The 16,448-nt window shown below is 43.4% G+C and overlaps 1 protein-coding gene and 1 pseudogene across 5 annotated transcripts in view; one reads left to right on the top strand and one right to left on the bottom strand.

Moving 5' to 3' along the window:
* Nucleotides 1-16,448, bottom strand: part of htr2cl1 (5-hydroxytryptamine (serotonin) receptor 2C, G protein-coupled-like 1) — a 228,813-nt gene that overhangs the window by 188,257 nt on the left and 24,108 nt on the right. The window lies entirely within an intron of this gene.
* On the top strand, nt 6,106-7,731 carry LOC127515582 (uncharacterized; annotated as a pseudogene).

The following is a 16,448-nucleotide window of genomic DNA, read 5'->3' as shown; positions in this document are numbered from 1 at the left end:
CAACCGGATGCGCAAGGCAGTTGGACATAGTGGTGTTTTAGAGGTGAAAAATGATATAAATACTGTTCGGTTTCTCACACAAACCGATCGTTTCGTGTCTTAGGACATCAATGTGTCGTCACGAGCCGCAGGGTTTAATTTGGATTTGTCTGTGCATGTTTTTTTGACTCTTATAGATGGAGTTACCATTGACAAGCATTATACGACTGACAGACCGCAACGGTTGGAGTTAAAAATCATCATTTGTGTTCTACTGAAGAAACAAAGTCACCTACATCTTGGATGCCCTGGGGCTAAGCAGATAAACATCAAATTTTCATTTTTGGGTGAACTATCCCTTTAAGTGTAAATATGCAGCAGTCAAAAGTTTTGTTTTAGACAACACCCTGAGTTTTGGACATGGGATGAATTTGAAATATGACAGATATGAAAAGATATTACATGTTATTAGTTCCTCAAAGCGGTGTTATTAGTTCCTCAAAGCGGTGCTATTAGTTCAGAGATGGACTTTATTGTAATGGGAATTGGACGTCATGATTTGATGACGGAGGTGAACTCGTTTGAGATGCCAATTTGAAATAGGCTATCACACATTTAAAAAATATAGTGTTAAATATAGCCATTAGAGTGCTCTCTCAGTTATAAGATATCAAAACCCTGAAATAACACTAACAATAAAGAGATGAAGAGTATTTTTATAGCCTATTTATTGCCATATATTGGTGTCAGAAATTAACTTTACCATAAGGGCAAGTTGCTTTTAGATCTAATTAATTAGATGTTAGATAAAGTTGCTCAGAGAGGGCAGTAAATGCGTAGCAATTACAATTGCATAATGTAATGAGATTAATGTTTTAAACAACATTCTGAATACAGAAATATTAAATGAATGACAAAATGAAACGATATTTGGATTATGAAATTAATGTCGCCAGTAGGTGGCAGCAAGTCATTGTGTTAATGAATGAGTCATTTATTCAACCGATTCATTCAAAACACTAATTCATTCAGGAATAATTATCAAGTGGATCTCTACAATCTATTGGGCCATTGAATCACTCGGTCAACTGATTTGTTCAAAGACTCCGATTCATTCAGAAACAAAACACTGCTCTGTGCGCTAGGAGTCAGTCGCAAAACAGTTCGGATTTGCATGGGAAGTTTAGTTGATAGAGAAAATAAAACAACTTTTTGTGTGACATCCATTAATACTCAATATTAATGAAATAAACTCAGAATATTGCCTAAAACAAAAGTTATGACTTTAAGGAAAAAATAGCATGTAGGCCTAGCCTATTATATACATTCTGTATATTTGACATATCATACGCCAGTGATAACCTACATTTCCTATGAAAAAAAAACTTCAAATAGAATAGGCCTAATATAGAATAGGCCTAATAGATATGCTGTGACTGTGACAAATAGAATTAAGCCCTGACTCTGCACGAGTACGATTTGCGTTAAGCCATTCACTAGTCTGGTTATTTGATGAGAAAGAGATTAAATTTAGAATAAACGCGTTAAGAATCCGTACAGCTGTAGAGCAAGGGACATTTATTCTGTTGAGCGGAACCGATGAACAACTGATGACGACATGGTTTGATGTCTGGTTGACCAATCAGCGGAAAGAGGCATTTCATTCCCGCCCACATGTAGAGATCGAATATTCAAGCTGATTATTCGTTTCCAATCCCAGAACGAAAAAAACAAAAAATCAAGCCAATTTTTTGTTTTTTCGTTTTCTTTTTAAAAAGTTCTTTTGAAAAATAGTACCATTTTCTCATTTTTCTGATTTCAATATTAAATCAAAAAACGAATGAACGGAAGATACCCTGATTCATGGTAAGCAAGTTTGTGAATATTTTAAATAAAAAAGGAAAAACAAAATAATAGTGATCCATCTGTCATACAGTGTTATGGCTGCGTTCAGCGTACGTGACACGCATGACATGTCGCCATGGAAACAATAAGGGCAAACGTTCTAAAATAACGGTCGCCTTAAAAAAAAAAAAAAAACCTCACTCGGGGGGGTCAGTTAGAATATTTTAAACTCGTGCTTGAAAGAGTTAACAAGATGACTCGTTGAATTCATTTTGGGAGCGATGACTGAATGTATTTTTAGTCAAATGCCTGCATATAAGATTAGTATTGACAAAGTTCAGAGGCTGTCATATATGTGAATCAACTTACTTTGTTGTGTATTTTCAATATGAAAAATAACTTTTATATTGATGGATTAATTGCATTTTGGAAAAAAAAAAATGTGTCATGGATTTATTGCATTTTGGGGGGAAAATAATCAGTTTTTATAATAAACCTTTTAAAATCAAAATGTAGATTTGAATTTTTAATGTTTTTATAGCCAAAAGATGCTATGTGAAAGTTTGAAACAGAAAATAGTGGTTTTCATCTTGCCACTTTCTTGGTAAAGAAACCACCTTTTTACTCAAATTAATCAAAATGGAGTTATAGCGTTTTGGAACCAAACTCTTCAAATATTACTCCAGTAAAAGTATGAAGTAGCCTACTCCTTTTCAATTTTACTTGATTGAAAGTACAAAAGTATTTGATTTTTTATGTACTAAAGTAAAAAGCACTGATTGATGAATGTTTATCTTGTGATTTTTAAATATGCTACTTATATGATTTAATTTTATATTATATATTTTATATAATCCTACTGCTCAACCTGGTTCCCTTTTGATACTTCACTCGTACTGCGTATGGGAAAAGCTCCTTTTTCCTCGATGCTGAAGCCTTTTTATAATAGCTCAGTGTAACTGCACGGCCATTGGTTCAAACTGGAAAACTTTTTGAACCAATGACAGCGCGGCGTAGCTGCGCGAGCCTATGGCGATGCAGCGTGCCAAAGCCCGCCAAAATGGGCGGGGCGTCTGGCTATATAAGCGGGCATTTCGCCATAGGATTTCAGACCTCTCTCCTTCAGCGACGAACTTCTCTTCGCTGGATCTCCTTGCTGAACGCCTTAGCCTACTCGAACGAGCTCTCCCGCCATTGAAGAGGCACCGCAGCGGACCAGCTGAGATCGTAGACTGCCGCCCTCGAGTGCCGCTCGCGAGCCGCCCGCTTCCGGCCGCCTTCTCAGCGAGTCTCCTGCCGCCATCCGGCGCTTCTAAAATAGCATATTTCCGCGGTTTAACTACCGCCTGCTAAAAGAGTTTTTCCAGTGGTTCTCGCCGCTCTAAAAGAGCCCCACAAACGCCGTTTTCACGGCGGCGGCGTTGTTTCAAATGCCGCGCCACAGCTGTGGCACATGCAGAGCTACTCTGCATGACGATGACGGGCACGGTGAGTGCGTCTTTTGCCTGGGCAAGTCCCACGCTGAGGCGGCGCTCACCGGGACTTCATGCTCTCACTGTGAGAGCATGAGTCTCGCCTCTCTGCGCTCGCGGATCGCTTTCTTCAGTGAAAGCGGTCCCGCCCCTCGCGCCTTCCTGTCTTCTTCCTCCCGCGAGCCAGCAAGGAAGAGACAGCGGGGTAGAGGGGTTCAGCGCCTGGATTTGGGTGAGCTCACACCGGCTCAGCTCCCGCGTGCCTCACCCTCTCCCACCAGAGCTGACCAAGTCGTGGCACGCCCCCTACTCGGCCCGCTTATGCACTGCCTCTTCCACAGCTCTCACTTCAGTTGATGGCTCTCAGGAGAAGGGCTATGAGCGTTTGCCGCCCCTGGATGAGGCCGTGGCCACTCACCTCTGCCCCCCCGCAGCTGTGGGGTGGAAGAACAAGAGGGCCCTTCCTTTCAAGCCCTGCAGGACGACCTCCACCATGGCTGGCAGAGCCTATTCGTCCGCGGGCCAAGCTGCCTCGGCGCTACACACCATGGCCATTCTCCAGGTGTTCCAAGCTAAGCTCCTCCATTTCCTGGATGAGTCTGGTATTGACGCACCTGCCTTTTGCGACCTCCGCAGCGCCACGGATTTGGCCCTGCGCGCCACGGATTTGGCCCTGCGCGCCACGAAAGCCACGGCCCAGGCCATTGGACGATCCATGGCCAACCTGGTTGTGCTAGAGCACCACCTCTGGCTCAACTTAATGGAGATCAATGAGGTTGACAAAGTGGCCTTTCTTTCCCGACGCCTCCAAAGTCTTCCTGATCCCACGGGAAGAAAGAGGAAGGGGCAAAGCTCTCTCGCCTAGTTCCCCCGCCACCCCGTTCAGTTCCGGGTGCTGGGGACCAAGTGTTTGTTCTACGCCCTTGGCCCACTGCTGTTGCGCCCACGCAAAACGCCGTTGTTATGGCGAACACAATAAATATTTTACTTTCTCAAATAGAGAGCGATTTTCCTCTTCCACACTCGTCAGTGTTCAGGCCCCTGAACAGCGGACTGTCATCTGACGTTATTCAACCTCTTGTCACGAGGGCTGAGGCCTGGCAGGCCATCCCCGGGATGTCAAAGTGGGTATTGGGGATAATAAATCACGGCTACTCTCTGCAGTTCGCCCGAAGACCCCCGCGTTTCCGCGGGGTGATTCCCACTTTGGTAGAACCGGATGACACTCATGTCCTCCGCGCCGAGGTGATGACTCTGCTAGGGAAGGGAGCCATAGAAATAGTTCCCCCTCAGAGAGCGAATCGGGGTTCTACAGCCGTTATTTCCTTGTCCCCAAGAAAGATGGCGGTCTCAGACCCATCTTAGATCTCAGACTCCTGAACCTCTTCCTCATGAGATGGAAGTTCAAGATGTTAACACTGAAGCAGATCCTCACACAGATTTGCTTCGAGGACTGGATCTTCTCGCTGGATCTGAAAGACGCTTACTTTCACATCCAGATAGCCCCCCATCACAGACGATTCTTGAGATTCGCATTCGAGGGCGTGGCTTACCAATATACAGTCCTTCCCTTCGGGCTGTCCCTAGCTCCTCGTACTTTTACGAAGTGCATGAACGTGGTGCTTTCTCCTCTGAGACAGATGGGAATCCGGGTTCTGAATTACCTCGACGACTGGCTCATTCTGGCCCAGTCGCGAACCGAGCTAGACCATCACAGATCCGTGCTCCTCAGCCACTTGGAGTGCCTAAGACTCAGGGTCAACTTTGCCAAGAGCTTGCTGCGCCCCAGCCAACGTATTACGCTCCTGGGTGCAGTTTCGACTCAGTTCAAATGAGGGCTGTAGTCTCGCCAGAGCGTGCCCTGGCAATTCAGCAGCTCGCGGCTTCCGTCAGGAACAAAGCATGTTTCCCTCTGAAGTTTTTCCAGAGGATGCTAGGGCTGATGGCTTCCACCTCCCCGGTTTTGCAGCTCGGCCTTCTGCGGATGCGGCCTCTGCAATACTGGCTGAATCTCCGGTCCCACCTCACGCTTGGCGGCACGGCCGCTTTCGCGTCAGGGTCAATCAGGCCTGTTTGGCAGCCCTGAAACCTTGGACGAACCCTGTTTGGTTCAGTCGTGGAGTACCCCTGGAGGCGGTCTCCAGAAGGATGGTGCTCTTGACAGATGCGTCCAACTTGGGTTGGGGTGCTCTGTCCGAGGGCAGACCAGCCTTCGGCTCGTGGTCACACGAGAAGAGCCATCTCCACATCAACTGCCTCGAGATGCTGGCAGTGGATCGAGCCCTTCACTCCTTCCAGGCGATCCTGAAGGGGCTCCACGTCTTAGTCCAATCGGACAGCATGGCGGTGGTGTCCTACATAAATCACCAAGGCGACCTTTCGTCCAGCCGCCTCTGTGCACTGGCAAGGCGCCTCTTGGAATGGGCATTACCCAGGCTGCGGTCGCTCAAAGCGACGCACATACCAGGCAGAACGAATCTGGGAGCAGATATGCTATCTTGGAGCAATGTCCCCTCGGACGAGTGGATGCTCCACCCCCAGACGGTTCTCAGAATCTGGGAGATCTTCGGGAAGGCAGAGGTCAATCTCTTCGCCTCAGAAGACAACTCTCATTGCCCAACCTATTTTTCGAAGGATGCAGATGCGCTGGCCCACAACTGGCCCAGCCTCCTTCTTTACGCTGTTCCCCCGATCGCTCTGATCCCCCAGGTCATCAGAGGAGTCAGGGAAGACAAGTCCTCCTGGTGGCTCCACTCTGGAGGAGCCAAGTTTGGTCCTCGGAGCTATTCAGGTTTTCCACGACAGCCCCATGGCCGAACCCCCTGAGACGGGACCTCCTCTCTCAGGCGAACAGGACAATCTGGCATCCTCAGCCAGAACTCTGGGCTCTGCACCTATGGTCCCTCGATGGGAGCCTTTAAACCTCCCCGGGGACGTGCTAAATACCATTTTTCAGGCGAGAGCCCTGTCTACGAGACACCTCTACGCCCAGAAGTGGTCAGTCTTTGTTGACCGGTGCTCTGCACGAAACGAAGACCCTGTTGAGTGTGACGTATCCCCGATACTGTCATTCCTCCAGGAGCGTCTGGACAAGTGCCTCACCCCTTCCACGCTCAAGGTTTACGTAGCAGACATTGCAGCGTTCCACGCTCCAATTGCTGGCCATTCAGTGGGCCGAAACAGCCTCATTGTGCGTTTCCTGAGAGGTTCTAGGCGGTTGAACCCCCCACGTCCTCTCACTGTTCCCACTTGGGACCTTTCCACGGTCCTCAGAGCACTCAAAGGCCCCCCCTTTGAGCCGCTGCGGTCAGCTGACCTTCGGCCCTTAACGCTCAAGACCGCTCTGCTACTCACACTAGCATCGGTCAAGCGTGTTGGCGACCTGCAGGCCCTCTCCATGAGCCCTGCATGCCTTGAATTTGGGCCCAATGACTCGAAGGTCTTTCTAAAGCCCAGGCATGGCTACATCCCTAAAGTGCTCTCGACCCCATTCAGAGCACAGATCATTTCCCTCTCAGCGCTGCCTCCCTCGTCGGATGAGTGAGAGTTGGAATTACTCTGCCCGGTAAGGGCATTGAGGACCTACATTGAGCGGTCACAGCCATTTCGGCAATCTGACCAGCTTTTTGTCTGCTTTGGCGGCCGCACCAAAGGGTCTCCGGTCTCAAAGCAACAACTCTCGCGTTGGATAGTCGACGCTATCGCTCTGTGTTACTCCTCTATGGGCCTTGATTGCCCCATCGGAGTAAGAGCCCACTCCACTAGAGGTATGGCCTCCTCGTGGGCCTGATCTAGTGGTGTCTCTATCAAAGACATTTGTGAGGCGGCCGGCTGGTCCTCGCCGTCCACTTTTGTCAGATTTTACAACCTGGACGTTCCGACCTTGCATGCTCAGGTCCTCTCGGTATGATACGACAGCCTCTGTCGAGCTCCGTCATCATGCCACTCCCAGGGAGCTAGCTCCCTCTTAGCAAGTGTAACATAAGGGTTCGACGGCTCCAGCCTTCTCACTTGTCCCCTGGACCCCTACGGTGTCCAAGATAAGTCCAGTCATTCCCTCCCGTGGCACTGTGCGGTTGAATTTGTTCCCCATATGCAGTACGAGTGAAGTATCGAAAGGGAACGTACTCGGTTACGAACGTAACCTTGGTTCCCTGAGATACGGAACGAGCACTGCGTTCTATGCCGTGCCACGAGGCTGCAGCTTCAGTGTCGTCGCTTCAGTCGAATGACCTGAAATCCTATGGCGAAATGCCCGCTTATATAGCCAGATGCCCTGCCCATTTTGGCGGGCTTTGGCGCGCTGCATCACCATAGGCTCGCACAGCTACGCCGCGCCGTCATTGGTTCAAAAAGTTTTCCAGTTTGAACCAATGGCCGTGCAGTTACACTGCGCTATTGAAAAAGGCTTCAGCATCGAGGAAAAAGGAGCTTTTCCCATACGCAGAACTCGTTCCGTATCTCAGGGAACCGAGGTTACGTTCGTAACCGAGTACGGTTGTTTTCCAAAATAACCACTATATGGAGTCAAGATACATTTTTGTTTTTACTATGGACTACGTTGACAAGAGCGATGTAGAAGTATTCACTCTGAAGCTTACATTGGCGATGTACCTGAGAGAAAACAGATTTTACCATAAGTGAACCAATTTTTCAGCAGTAAGAAAAAATAAGTTTTAAAGCTTGTTGTTTTGCAGAACATCACAGTTATATATGATATGAAAAAAAGGCCTGTAGTTGGGGAGTACATTTTATTTAAGGAAAATATAATTATATTTTCATGACATTTTTTCCCCCATACCTAGTCTGTGGAGTAAAATGCCCCCAGCCACTTGGGGTAAAATGTCAAAAGCTAGCTAATTAGCTAGACAGCTAACAATATTGACCGATTTTCAACATGGTTATAAATAAACATTCATATTTATCTACTGTTATTTCGACTTGTCTTTTTTCCTTTTAAGCTAAAACTGTTTAAATGTATAGAGCAAATGGCTTTGTCAGAGTGGGGGCATTTTATACCACCTGTGGGAAATGCACCCTTGGTACAAATTAAATTTTTGTTAAAAATCTAATAACATGAAAACTCTGGGCATTTTTCATACTTGGTTTATAATGTCACATTCACTGAAAACCAGGATAACTATTCTAGACACATTTTTGATTCATAGAAAAAATTACACAGTCCTTAAGGGGGTCCACTCTACCCATGAAATATGAATTGTCAAGTAGCCAGCACTAGTCAGAGAGGAAGATTATGGATCCAGATACGTAATATGTAATGTGTGTTGACAAACAACATAAAAACAGATGTCACATAGGGCTAAATGCATAACATTTTATTTTAATTTGTGTTATTTTATTGTTTCGTTTTTTTTTAATCTAAAACCTACACTGTAGAGTCACTGATGTGGACGTGTCCGCATTCAAGCATTTCAGTGGGTTTAAACAGATCGCCCTTTACAACAGACTTAGTTCAAAAACAACTGACAATTGTGACCTAAATATACGATTTTCAGTTACAATAATTAATCCTAAAATTCAACATTAGTAATTTACTTTTCGTGGCATTAGCCGCGTGCACTAGAGGATCCGCTGGGTCTGTTGGACTTGTGAATAGACCCTTGTGAATAGACCCCCCCAAATGAATCGTTTGTTGCAATTAGCAAACCGATTTAAAACGTTCACTGAAAAGAACCAGTTCGCTTTTGCGTATCAGGGCACATGATGATTTCTTCATTTCAAAATAAGGAGTAACGATATGCTTTATGAAATATAGTGGAGTACGAAAAAGTACGATCTTATGCTTTGGAATGTAGTGAAGTAAAAGTAAAAGTTCCTCAAAATAAAACTACTTCAGTATAGTACAGATACTTGAAAAATGTACTTAAGACCAGTAACAAAGTAAAAATACTGTTACTGTCCATGACTGGTGTATAAACTCCTTTCTCAGTGCCATGTCAAGACACTTTTGGGGTGCAATACCACACAACTCACCTCTTAATATAGGCGGTGAAATAAACAAGAACTGCAGATGATGTGTAAAACAGGCCATAGCTTTGAGACTGTTAATTAATATCACAGTGAAATCAGAATATTTATCAAAAACAATTGCCAGTTTTGGTCATGTGGACCTATATAGTATAACACTGTATGGTATTTAAAATGGCTGTTCAGTTTTGCACACAAATTCTGCCTTGATGTAAAAATAAGTAACATTCGTAAAAAGATAGCATGAGTATAAGAGAGTGAAATCAGAAAATAGGTGGAAAGAGGACAGCTGCAGGGGGGAAGGGTTGTAGAGAATTTAACTGAAAGCCCTTGTGTGGGAGGATAGATGTTTGAATGGCTCACACCTCCTGTAATAGGCTGAGAGGTATTTTAAAGCCTCCTTCTGACAACCTGATCTATAGGGCTTCTCACTGTCACAGGAAGGGATATAGTGTGAACATACAGAGGCACTTACACTCAACGCTTTTTCAATTTTACACAACGTGCCCATACATGCATGAACACACAAACACCCCAGAAGTCAATGACCTCTAAACTGACACCTGACCCCAAATTTCTAAAATATCTAGTGGTCAATATTATTTCAGTTGTCGTTAGTAAGGCAACCATATTGCTCACACTTATATATACTTCATTCATACTTTACTCATTCTTAAACTTTGGAACATCATAGACATACAATTTTCAATGGGCCATATCAAATGAGCCATATCATAGAGACTTTAGGATATGCTGTTTTGCCCTGGGTCTGTAGGTAACCACACAGCAACCACCTAGCAACACACTAAAAACCACTTAAAACTACTGCATAGTAAAGCCCTGGCAACCACTCTAAAAACATAATATTGTGGCAGCCATTTTTGCAATAATAAGCACCACTCGCATTCTTCAAAAGGTTTAAATACTCTTTCTAATGTGAGTTGGAGCATGTCTGAGGAACTATGTGAATTCAGAGCCCTTTTGTGGAGGAGTATGTTTTCGGAAACTTTTACAAAGTCTCTGGACGCCACTGATGTCTGTAGCCATGCACAATAAAAATAATGACTCTACCTGGCCCTGCTCCACGCTTCACAACATAATGGGTATTAAGCATTTTCTACTTCATAAATTAAATATTTTGCATTTTTATGACTACCGGGACACTCCACAGGTGCAGCTGTAAAGCAGAGGGAGGCTTTGTTGTGTGTGTAATTTGATGTTTGTCTATTGTGACAATGCATTTTGTGGGCTGAAAGCATGTTTCAGACAACAGAGAAGGACAGCCATGCTGGAAAAAACATATTAAACTAGTCTTAATTTGTTTGCTAATATTGTCTGGTCTTCCATCTAGACTCAAGTTCGCTGGTTCTAGAAGGGGTTTATTCACTTTTCAGTTGGTCTGTTTGAGAGACCATCTTAAACCAGCTGAAACACGCAAACCAGTTAAGGCTGGATTAAGCTGTTTTTTTTTAAGCAAGTATTGTGATAGATGCGTCCTGATGTGCTATATAAATACATGCACATATATGTACACAATTATTCATACATTAATTAACATTAACCCTTCTTCATGTTTTAAAACCTTTAAAAAAAATTCTACCTGCTTCTGTCTGATGAGACAAGCTTTCTCTTTGTCAGATCAATTCAGCACTGACACACAAATCAATCAGATTATAATGTGATTGTGTGTATGTTCTGTAAATGGCAATATTGTGAATAACGTGGTGGGCTGCATTGTGGTCTGGCTCATATGCTTTCCAGGTGACAGACAATGATTTATACAACACTCACAGCCTTCTGAATTTAAGTCCCACACATTTCGTACATGCAGGGTCCAAAGCCACATGCGAAGCTCTGTGTGTTTTTCCACAGTCGGAGCTTCAACCCTCACAGTCAGAGACAGACAGAATGCATATGAGGAATTGCTGTTGACACCAGCTGAAATATTTCCAGTAAGTACTATGGAAACAGAATGTCCAGATTTAAAATTAGAACATGATGAAAATAGAACATCAAGACAAGAGAAAAAGAACATAGACAAGGCCATTGTTTAGTTTAACGTGTCATGCATAGTTTGAAATTAAACAAAAGAGACAAGCAAAAAAAGCTGTCTGTAACACTTCTAATTGTACTGAGCTACAAAGACTACAAATTATCCACTCAAAGTCTACAAATACAAAATAGCCATGAGTCTGTTATTAAAAATCTTACTCTCTGGCAACACTTTAGATGTCACCATTCAGTTTAGCTTTGGTTTCATTTCTATGGACTTTTAGGTTTGTCATTTATTGTTACCTGTTTCATTTGTTCTAGTTCACTTACTCAAAGTGAAAAGCATGATAACTCTCTAGTAATGACTGAAGTCATAAGCTTTTGAGGTTTTTGTAAGGTTTTGGATAATACTTGCTCCTGACAGATTTGGTAACACTTGAGTCATTACTAGTGGGTTACCATGATCTTCACTTTAGAATACTGTTCCAAATAATTAGTAATTCCTTCTGAAGGATTTGGTAATACTTGAGTCATTACCAGGTCTTTACTTTAGAATAAATTATATATTATATGCATTACTCTCATTAATTATGAACCTGTATAGTTCTTAGTAGTCCTTTGGGATGTATGAATAAAATGTTTACGGATTAGCTAATAGTGAACTACCTCATTCAACTAAGCGCCATTACTTGGCATTTCTTGTTAGTTAATAGTAGACAGTTACTAAAATGTTAATATTTCATTAATATTTTGTTCCTGTGTAGTTATTCATTAATGATAGAACAGTATTCTAAAGTGTTACCTACTCTTCTTATAAATCTTTAATAATAAACTACTACAACTTTGTCTGTAATCACAGAAAAGCCTTTCAGCAACAAGAAAATGCACAAACAACGTTGCTCCTTTTTACTGTTGTGATTAAATTTGCTAGTTTTAATGTAGCAGATGCCTCATTTACAATACACTGAACAATATGTGTTCCCATGTATTTAATTAATAGCTCAGGGGCCTTCAACCTTTTTCAGATCTTTTTGTGGATAACATTGAGTGTTAAATCTTTTTGTGAAATTATGAGTTAAGCGTTTTTAGCCAAGCTTGAAATAATAAAATTAATACATTTTTACGTGGCCATTTTAACTTTAGCTTTGTTTATATTTGGTTTTAGTGAACTTAAATGTACCTATTATGCCCCTTTTTACAAGATGTAAAATAAGTCTCTTATGTCCCTAGAGTGTGTATGTGAAGTTTTAGCTCAAAATACCCAACAGATCATTTTTTACAGCATGTTAGATTTGCCACTTTTTGGGGGTGAGCAAAAACACGTCGTTTTTGTGTGTGTCCCTCTAAAAGCAAATGAGCTGCTGCTCCCGGCCCCCTTTCAAGAAGATGGCAGGGCTTCAAGAGCTCATGCAACAAACAAACAATCTCATGCACTGAAAATGTCAGAAACTGTTGGCAGCAATGTTCAGTTCGTCAGACAATGACGCCTACAGAGCAAGAGAATATACACTCTAAAAAATAATTCAGTGGCTTAGTAAATATCACAGTAATAATTAACTTTATTAACTTAATAAATTCTCTGAATATCATTTACTTGATGGTTTGAGTTGAACATACCAACGTAATTGACTAAAAGTCCAATAGTTAATTTTGTCTAAAATTTACAGTTATATTTAAGGGTTTTTTTTCCACTAAAAGAATTTAGTATTTGACTAACCAATTAGTTTTTTTAAAAATATACTTTATTTGTGAAATTTCTATAAAAAATATTTGAGAATGGAGAATTAAACAATATTATTAATCTTTAACAAATTTTACTCAATTAAAACAATGCAGCCCTCGCCCACTCTCTGACATGATGACAACTCAACGGTTAAAATTACTCATACTATAAATGCTAATATTTCTCATAAATAAAACAGTTAATGTTACTCATAAATATTGGATTTTAAATGTTTTACCCCCAATTACTTTTACTCAGTTTTATTTGTTAATGTACCAAATTGTTACTCAGATCTACTTTTTTTTTACTTACATTTTCTCAGTTCATATGGTGTATGTAGTTGATTTCACTGCTTTAAAATTTAGTAAATATTTTTAAGTGTAGAAATGTTTCACCAAAAAATTTGGAGTAAATAATAGTAAAAGTTCCCTTTCATGGGAACTCAAGCTACATCGAAATGCTGTGGGAACGCCTCTGCATGATTGCGTCGTAAAGCACATATGAAATCAGTCCAATGGTGTGACTGAACGGCATAGGCGGGTGATGTCACTGACCAGGAAACTATAAAGCCTATAGCGCTATATGTGAAATCTGGTGTCCTATTTATTGTTGTCTGTCTTTATCAGTTCACACAAGCATATTTTCACTATGATGAGCGAACAACAGTTCAGAAAGTGTGTACATCCCTGCCCGCGTTTCATTACGAGTGGGGACACACACCAGATGTGTGTTGTTTGTTTGGGAGCGCAGCACGCTCAAGCAGCTCTCGAGGGGGCTGCTTGCGAGGACTGTGAGTGTCTCCCACTGAGAACACTGCACTCCCGCTGAGCACTCTTTGAGGAGAGTTCCTCGGGGCTCAGGTCCCGCTGCTGCACGTATTTTAACACCACAAACTTCCACCTATAGTAACATTGTAGGCATGAGAAAATACGGTTATGGGGCGATGCCCAGGGTGGAAGAAACACTCGCGAGCCATCTCTCCCCCCAGGCTGTGTCAACCCTTAAAGCCCCAACACTGCCCACCAAACTGTTAAAAGCAACATCTGCTTTGGTGGGCAAAGCGTACTCGGCAGTGGGTCAGGCACCATGCATGCCTGCATACTATGTCTATTTTGCAGGCATACCAAGCCGACCTGCTGAAAGACCAGGGTGAAAGCGAGGAAGTGGGGGCTGACGTCATTCATGAGTTGCGTCAGTCAGCTGATTTAGCTCTCCGCGCCACCAAGGAGACGGCCAAATCAGTAAGCCAGTCTATGGCAGCCCTGGTGGCCGCAGAGAGACATCTGTGGCTCAGTCTCACGGAGATAAAGGCAATGGAAATGTCTACCGAACATATCTCAGTGGGTCCTGCAGATAATAGAAAAGGGGTTTGCTATTCAATTCAGGACTCATCCTCCCCGATTCAGTGGGGTCCTGCCCACAGTGGTGGGCCCCGGGCAGGTTTCTAGTTATGGCACAAGAAGTAGAGACTCTTCTACGAAAGGAGGCAATAGAAAGGTTTTCTCCCCCCAGCAGGGAGTCAAGGTTTTACAGCCAGTACTTCATTGTCCCAAAAAAGGATGGGGGGGTTGCGTCCAATTTTAGATCTGCACCAACTAAATCGCTCTGTAGCAAAGCTCAAGTTAAAGATGCTTACTATCAGACAGATCATGTCACAAATCAGGTCCAAGGACTGGTTTGTCACAATAGATCTTAAGGACACATACTTCCACGTGTCCATCCTCCCACAACACAAGAAGTTTCTGAGGTTCACTTTCGGGGGCGAAGCGTACCAATATCGAGTTCTTCCTTTTGGCCTAGCTTTGTCACCTCGCACTTTCACGAAATGTGTAGATGTGGCTCTGATGCTCCTGTGTATGCGAGGCATTCGCATTCTAAATTACATCGACGATTGGTTGATTTTAGCTCATTCAGAGCAGATGACAGTTCAACATCGAGATGCTGTTCTCGCACACATGAGGAAGTTGGGGTTGAGGCTGAACGCAAAGAAAAGTGTTCTTTTTCCAGTACAGAGAACCAGATGGTATGGAATTCAATAGCGATGGAGGCTCGTCTGAGGGGGAGTTTCATATGATCAAGGTCACGCGGCGATGCCTTCATGCCATAAGGTGGGTGCACACTGTGCGATTTTGGCCACGATTTGGTCGTCTGAGACAAATTTTGAGAATCTTAAAAGATTCCTATAATCCTAGACAAAAATCTGTAGTCTTTGATCGCTAGTTTGACATGTTCACCGACAGCCGATTAATGACCGTTGCGATCAAATTTGAGATCAGACGAAATTCTGGCAGTGTCAGAAGATTTGGCGCACAGTCCTGCATTGTGACTTCTCCTACGACAAACGTGAAAGTCTTCGTTTTTCAAGATAAGCCATGATCAAAATTAACCCTAGAGATTTCTTTGTTAGCCACCATTTCAGTCACCTAATGGTTGTGGGTTGATGTAAAACTCCGGACAAGTTTTCAAGCGTGCGTCCGTTTTTAACGCATCTTGACTGTCGTACAGTCTGACATATAGGACAGCTGAGATCCCACAGTGTGACATGAGGATTATGTTCGTACAGTCTGACAAGCAACAATCGTAAAGGACTATTATAAATCGCACAGTGTGCACCCAGCTTTAGTCATATGGAAAAAAAACCTTGGTTTCTTTCCCAGGGACCTGTGTTGGGAGCTCTTGGTCGTCGCGTTACGCTAACGATAGATGCATCCCTCACTGGCTGGGAAGTGATCATGAGTGGCCGGTCTACTCAGGGTCTGTGGCAGGACCATCATCTCACTTGGCACATAAATCGCTGAGATGCTGGCGGTGTTTCAGGCTCTGAAATACTTCCTCCCAGACCTCAGAGGCCATCATGTACTTGTTCAATCCGACAACACATTGGTGGTCTCATATATATAACATCAGAGGGGTCTGAGGTCTCGCCTGTACAAACTGGCACATCAGATTCTCCTGTGGGCCCAAGGGAAACTGCATTAGGGCAGTTTACATCCCAGGGTACCTAAATCAGGGAGCAGACATTCTTTTGAACAGGGGCCGAGGCCCGGGGAATTGAGACTTCACCCCGAGGTGGTGGAGCTCCTATGGGAGAATTTCGGTCAAGCCGAAATGGACCTCGAGAGACGACTCAGTGTCCACTATGGTTCTCAATGTTTAACCCAGCACCGCTTGGGCTGGACGCCATGGAGCAGGGGCCACTTAAATGACACCTTTCCTACTGAAAACCGAATACCTTTAATGCATTCTTGCCGTTCATTTACGTGTTTAGTCTATAGGTTTGCGTGTTTGAGTGTGTATGTGCACAGAAGCTTGGTCTTTTTAAAAAAGTGGTATTTGCCAAATTACTTTACTGGTCCGCATAATACAGAAAAATTAGTTGTGTCCATAGATCTATGCGAACTAGAATAATTATGATAACGTTTTATCTATACATAGGGAAAGGAAAGGGA

This window comes from Ctenopharyngodon idella, chromosome 7 (genome assembly GCF_019924925.1).
Source record: "Ctenopharyngodon idella isolate HZGC_01 chromosome 7, HZGC01, whole genome shotgun sequence".
In the NCBI taxonomy this organism is placed as follows: domain Eukaryota; kingdom Metazoa; phylum Chordata; class Actinopteri; order Cypriniformes; family Xenocyprididae; genus Ctenopharyngodon; species Ctenopharyngodon idella.
Note: the sequence above shows the minus strand (reverse complement) of the source record. Positions and strands in the feature narration are given on the sequence as shown.